Source organism: Triticum aestivum, chromosome 1D, assembly GCF_018294505.1.
Source record: "Triticum aestivum cultivar Chinese Spring chromosome 1D, IWGSC CS RefSeq v2.1, whole genome shotgun sequence".
In the NCBI taxonomy this organism is placed as follows: domain Eukaryota; kingdom Viridiplantae; phylum Streptophyta; class Magnoliopsida; order Poales; family Poaceae; genus Triticum; species Triticum aestivum.
The window spans coordinates 484,538,372-484,544,882 of NC_057796.1; positions in this window are offsets into that span (position 1 = coordinate 484,538,372).

The following is a 6,511-nucleotide window of genomic DNA, read 5'->3' on the forward strand; positions in this document are numbered from 1 at the left end:
GCGCCCTCTGGTTGGCTTTGATGGAAATGGTTTTTTTTTTTTTTGCCTTTTCCTTTTTTTAATTTTTTCAGATGGAGGAGGTGAGGGTTCTCTTTTTTGAGATGGAGGAGAGGATCCGCTTATTATTGTTAGATGGAAACGAGTGCACAACCTACCACGTGGCACTTGATGATTGTCTGAGTGAGGTTCGTTCTTTTTTAAGATGGAGGTGAGGATTTTTTTTCTTTTTTTTCAGATGGAAGTGAGAACCCACAAGTATGCAAATTCAGCACTATGACAAAATATCGGTCATAAGCTCAAATGAAAAAAAAATCTTAGAATAACATACTTCAAGTATGGACCTATGTTATCATAATTAAACAAAACATATCGATGTTCTTGCAACCATGACTTGTGATCTAAGGTCATTGTATGCTTTTAGAGCCAAAAAGCGACCCTTGTTGATAAAAATGTCATAGCATATACATTGGGCTAGTGGGTCATCATTTCTGCATTTTTCTATTCAATCTAGTCTCACATCCTTGTAAATAACAGGAGTAGAATGTAAGGGACTCATCAAATAGATAGCCATCTGCAATTGACCCGGCAGGATGGCTCTTGGTACGAACAAACCCCTTTAGCTTCGTATTGTTCATATATAGTATATACATAACATATATCGGATTATTTTGGAAACAAGGAAGAAACCATGTAATACCAAGAAAATAGGTTTAGGGATGACCTTTTCTATCGGGTACATGTTGTTGTACTTTATTGGCCCTCCTAGCCTCACCTGGGTTGGAAGATGAACCATGAGATCAAAAAATGATGGCAGAAATATGGCCTCAAGAGTGCACAACGTCTCAGCCTTTTCTCCTCTAGCTTCTCCATATCACTTGATGGCATGAGAATATATTTTCTTGAAAAACCTACCGACACGAACCAATGCAACGCCGACTTCCTTTGGCAATGTGTTCCGAACAGCTAGCGGAAGCAATTTCTGCAAAAGAATATGGTTGTCGTCGCTCTTCACCCCAATGTTCTTGCGGGCGAAGAAGCCCATGGTGGCGCTAGGTTTGTCGCCGACGGGGGAGTAAGAAGGTGGCTAAATGGGGACAGGAGGCTGGAAGTGGATGAGCCCCCCCCCTCCCGCGCATGCTTGGATTAAAAAAAGGACGCCCGCCATCGCTGACACGTGAACCCGCGGTTGGTGGTCGCCATTAATTACGACCGCGTGAGGTGGTTGGCCGGCCAACATGTGGGACCGCGGCGAACACCGAGGGGACGCATTTTAGGTTTGGGTTAGTGCGGACGCATTTTGGGTTTGGGTCGGCGTGTTGGACCGGCGTTTTTGTCCGCGCGACCCAAACGGACATGGGCGGATGAAATGGGTAGCCTCATTGGAGTTGCTCTTATGGTACTATGACGCGTACACAATTTTTCTTTGTGTGAAATTCATGTGGAGTTGTGTTTATCGGAAGACCGCTGATTGAGAGTTGTGACTACGTAGCTCGAGACTGCTTTGAAAATCACTTGCGAATATTAGCGCGACAGAGAAGTACTCCCTCCGTTCCTAAATATAAGTGTTTTTAAAGATTTTAATATGTACTGCATAAGAATGTATATAAATGTATTTTAGAGTGTAGATTCACTCATTTTACACCGTATGCAGTTCATATTAGAATCTCTAAAAAGACTTATAGTATTTAGAAACGAAGGGAGTATTAATCAGATTTTGTGTATTTGAGTGGGCAGCGGCGTACATATCGTCCTAGTTCGTGTTTAAGATATATTAGGTGAGGAGCCCTTCAGGATAGCGGCTATCATGGTAGCATGTAGCATTGTTTTGCTCGTATCGTCCTAGCATGTGTTTATGATTTATTTCGGTGAGTTATCCCTTAGAGGATAGCACATCTCATGTAGTAGTACCATGTAATATTGATTTGCTTAGAAGTGTATGCTATATATATGAGGATGTGGCCTTGCTCCCGGCCCCTTGTCACTTCGCTACCCATCCATGGAAGGGAAAGTAGCAAGCCAAATAATACAAGTTTAGAGTGTTGTCGATAGGAGTGAGAGGAATCAGAAACACATGTTGTTTAAGTTTGATGTATATGCTAAGAATGAGCAGACCATTCGGTACAGGATTTGGCGGTACAGGGTCTGAACATTAGATGTGATCATGCCATCCAGCAAGACGTAGTTCATTTTCCCCTTGGAAAACGATATGGGCACTATAGGCCCTTATAATCCCAGCAATATCCGCTGGTACATCATCATCCCATTGAAGAATTACATCCGATGGAACATTTAATCCCAGTTGTGCTAGAGTATGAGCAGCAGAATTGACATCTGGCTTACAATGCGAAACCACAGCTTAGCCTGCACTTTTATATCCTCAATCACCGGGGCCTCCATGGAGTAGTCTGCCTGTCGTTTGTCGAGGGCTTGCTCCACCCAAAGTGCACATGCATCAGTGATTAGCAACACATAGTTCATTGATTGTGAATGGGGAGTGGTATGAATCAAATCTAATGGAATGTATGAATATTGGAAAATTCATGCAACTAACATCCTGTTGTCAACACTACTATGCACCCAAGGAATCAATAATCCATAGGATAGCTTTGATACAAGGATTCAGAGAGTTTGGAGGGGATAACAATATCTCTCCTATCAAAATAAAGAGTATCGTTCCCTATTCTGCTCATCTTTGGTCAAGCCCTTCCCACGTTATGTGTCGATCGGCTCCGCTTTCTTTTCGCCAATGCCCTCTCATCTGGATGGCCCACGTGCATTGGAACTCAATCGAGACCCGTCCATCTGACCACGAGGTCCACGACAGCCATGGCGTATTACCCAGACAAGTAGTCCGTCGCCAACGTCACCTTCTCTCCCACGTCCCAACCCCACCATTCCTCATCATCGGCGCCATTCTATTTCTTCTCGCTATTGTGGTTGATAGAATCAACGCCCTACTTGCTGGCGTTGGAGGCTGGTGCGGGCAAGCGATGCACGACATATTTCTTCTTTCTGGAAATCGGCCGGTGAAGATCTATCATGGTAATTTATGCGATCACCCTTGGCAAATCAATCGAGACAACAACCGGCATCTTTACATCCATCACATGGCAGAGAATCAGTGCAATTAAAAATGGAGTTAGCTGGTGTGCAAATAAAGAGGCAATGCATTGTATACATGAGTTGATCTTTTGATTGCATCTAGGACACGGTGCACTTGGATAGATCAACCGGGAGTACTGCAGCTTAGGTTGTCACACGATGGAATGCTAGAAATCATTGCGGGAGCCGGAAAGCTAAACCAGTTACGCTAGGAGTACTGCAGGTTCGATTGGCACACGCCATTTGAAAAACATTTGCGGGAGCAAGGAAGCCAAGCATGATGGAGACCGAGGACTGAAAAGAGTTACATATGCTAGAGATTAAATCCCCTAATTGGCAGGTCCAGATTAACTTCCCTAATTGGCAGGTCCAGATTAACTCCCCTAATTGGCAGGTCCATGCCACCAACTGATAAGGACATCAATACCATTGTTACACCCACAGCCCCTGCTGCTATACATACTAGACCAATTACTAGAGCTCGCGCACGCCAATTAAATTACCAGGTACTTTCGTTTCTTGGTAATGATTCTAATGTTCATGAGAATATGATGCTGCCTAAATTGGATACATTTGTTTTGCTTACAAATGAAGGGCCTAGCTTTGAGAAGGATGAACATTGGAGCAAGAACAAGAATGGAGATGATGGCATGCGCATGGGGGACAAGAACGGAGTTACAAGTGATGATTTCAGGACATTGAAGCCACCATAATGCGTGCATGAAGCCTTGGACGAAATATACAAGATGCTACTTCATAACTTTCGTCCAGAGGCTATTCTAGGTGCTGCGTCACCTTATTATTGGGCCAGGCCCATGTAATTTCGAAATACTTGAGTATAGGTTATTTTTAGAGTCCGTATGTGTGGGGAAACAAGAGATATGGTTGGTTTCGGACCCCTTCTCCAAGGGCCACGAAATTCCCCCCTCTTCCTCCATATATACAGCCCTTTGGATGTCGTTTAGACTTTGGGTTTTGTTTAGATTAAAAGTTCGCCATAGCTGCAACTTCGCGTACTTCGTTTGTGTTCAACGACCAGACAAAGGCGTCACAGAACCCCACCTTGATCAATAAAGCTTTCATCTTATATTCGCAATATCCAGATTGCAATCTCAGTTTCTTGCTTGTTCCTCGTTTGCTCGCAGGAAACAGACCCTCGTGGTCAGGTTGATCGTGCTCCGGCGTGGTCAATAACCTCTCGGAGTTGGTTTAGCGATTGCTAAGGCGCGACGTCATCGCACGTTCGTAGTCGGATCGTCAAAGTCGACTTCCACCAAAGCGATATCCATCATCTCATAGAAAGACGGGACACCTTTACCTCTATCAAGTGGTATCAGATTTCCAGGTTGCTCGGTGAGATTTTACAGTTTTTCGTAGTTTAGATCGAGTCTGTTCTTCATACCTACAGTCCACGAAAAAGCCACAAAAAAATTTAGGGTTAGTTCATCATATCCGAACCAATCTGAGCCTTTGCATAATCTTTTTAGGGTTTTTGCTTTGTTGAATTTGCGGTTGCATCGTCGTGTCAAGTTGCTGGTCTTAGAGTCTAGTCTTTTAGAGTTTCGAGTTCTGGTCATAAGTTGTCACGTCGCCGCCACACCATCATCATCGCCTTGCCATCTACCACCATTGCTTATCGGCCACCGCTCTGAATCCGTAACCATATATCCACCACCAATCCGAGTTCTTTTCATATTCGGTTTGTTTTAGAGATCCATCTATTTTCCGTTTCGTGTTTCCTTGCCTGAGTAGGTCTCGAAAAAAAAAAGAGTCTGGAGACCCCCGGGCAGTTTTTAGGCCAAAATTTCGGCGACCAAAAATATTCTTTCCCTATCCTATTTTTAGGTCCCGGGGAGTGTTTTGAGACACTCGCCATCATAGTGATTTTTTGTCGCACTTTTTCATCGTCGCTGCCCTGATTTTCGAAAAAAAATAGTCAAAAAAATTTTGTGCCTATCCTGTCAGTTTGACCTGGGAAGAGTTTTGAGACACTCGTCATTATAGTGTTTTTCCGCAAAAAAAAGAGCGCGAAAAAAAAGAGCAAAAAAAATCCAGCGTGTGTTTTTCCCTTGTTTACGTGCAGCGCCGTGATTTTGTTAGTGTTCTAGGCTCGCGTCTCTAGCACGGTATAACCTAGGACCAGCACAGTACCGTCGTTGAGCGTTTATTCAACTTTGCATCTCTGAATTGATTATTGCTGACCATTTTTGCTACCATATTATAAGCCTTCCCAGCTCCACATACATCTACATCGTGCGTTTGACTCTCCCTGGTAATCGCTCTATCCAAGCTTTGAGAGTTTTGACTACAACGGTTGCCGATCACCACCTGCTGCTGGGTAAGAACTGGTAAGAATTTGAGATTCGCTTGAAGGATTTGTGGCACACCACCATCACCACCACTTCCTAGTAGTCTGTAGGATCATATTCTTTTATGTTTCTATTGCTGCTAACCATGACAGGATCACAAGCCGATGAGACTGATTGGGAGAACATGACGAACAAGGAGTTGCATGATAAATTTCAGCAAATGATGAGTGACCAGGTGGGAGATGTGCTAAAAAGATTTGAAGAGGCTATGGAGAAGATAGATGTCGTGGAGAAGTCGTTCGAGACAAAGCTGGATAACAAGTTTACTGAATTACTCAAGCGTCTTCCCCAACCACCACTGGCTGCATATGTCGCACCTCTACAACAACAACAACCACATCTCCAACGCCGCCTTCCAAATCAAGTGGGACGAGCACAGCGCGTTCCAATTGAGACTGGTCAAAATTCGGGTGCCGCTGCACCTACTGTTGATGCTTCTTTGGCTCCTGCTACTGCGGCGGCTGAGGAGGATGACGATTATGCGGGCGATTATGAGGATGAGGTTGATCAAAATCAGAACTACGTGCAGCCACAAGCACCACCACCAGCAGGTCGACCTCAGGTATATATTCGCAACGGTAGGCCGGCACCACCACCTCAGGTACGAGATCATGACCATCTCCCTAAACTGAAATTGAATATTCCACCATTTGAGGGTAGATATGTTCCTGATATATATCTTACTTGGGAGTTAGAAACTGAACAACGATTTACATGTTTACAATATCCTGAGGAGAGACGTGTTCCTGCTGCTGTTTGTGCTTTCACTAGCTTTGCATGTGTTTGGTGGTCTGAACATTGTAGATTATATCCTGTTCCAGCTACTTGGGCTGCTTTGAAAACTGCTATGCGTACTCGTTGGGTTCCACCATATTATCAACGTGAATTACTTCAAAAATTGCAGCGCTTAAGACAAGGGAAAAATTCTGTAGAAGAATATTATCAGGAATTACAAACTGGCATGATTAGATGTGGTATTGTTGAGGAGAATGAAGCTATGCTTGCACGTTTCATGGGTGGATTAAATAAAGAGATTCAGA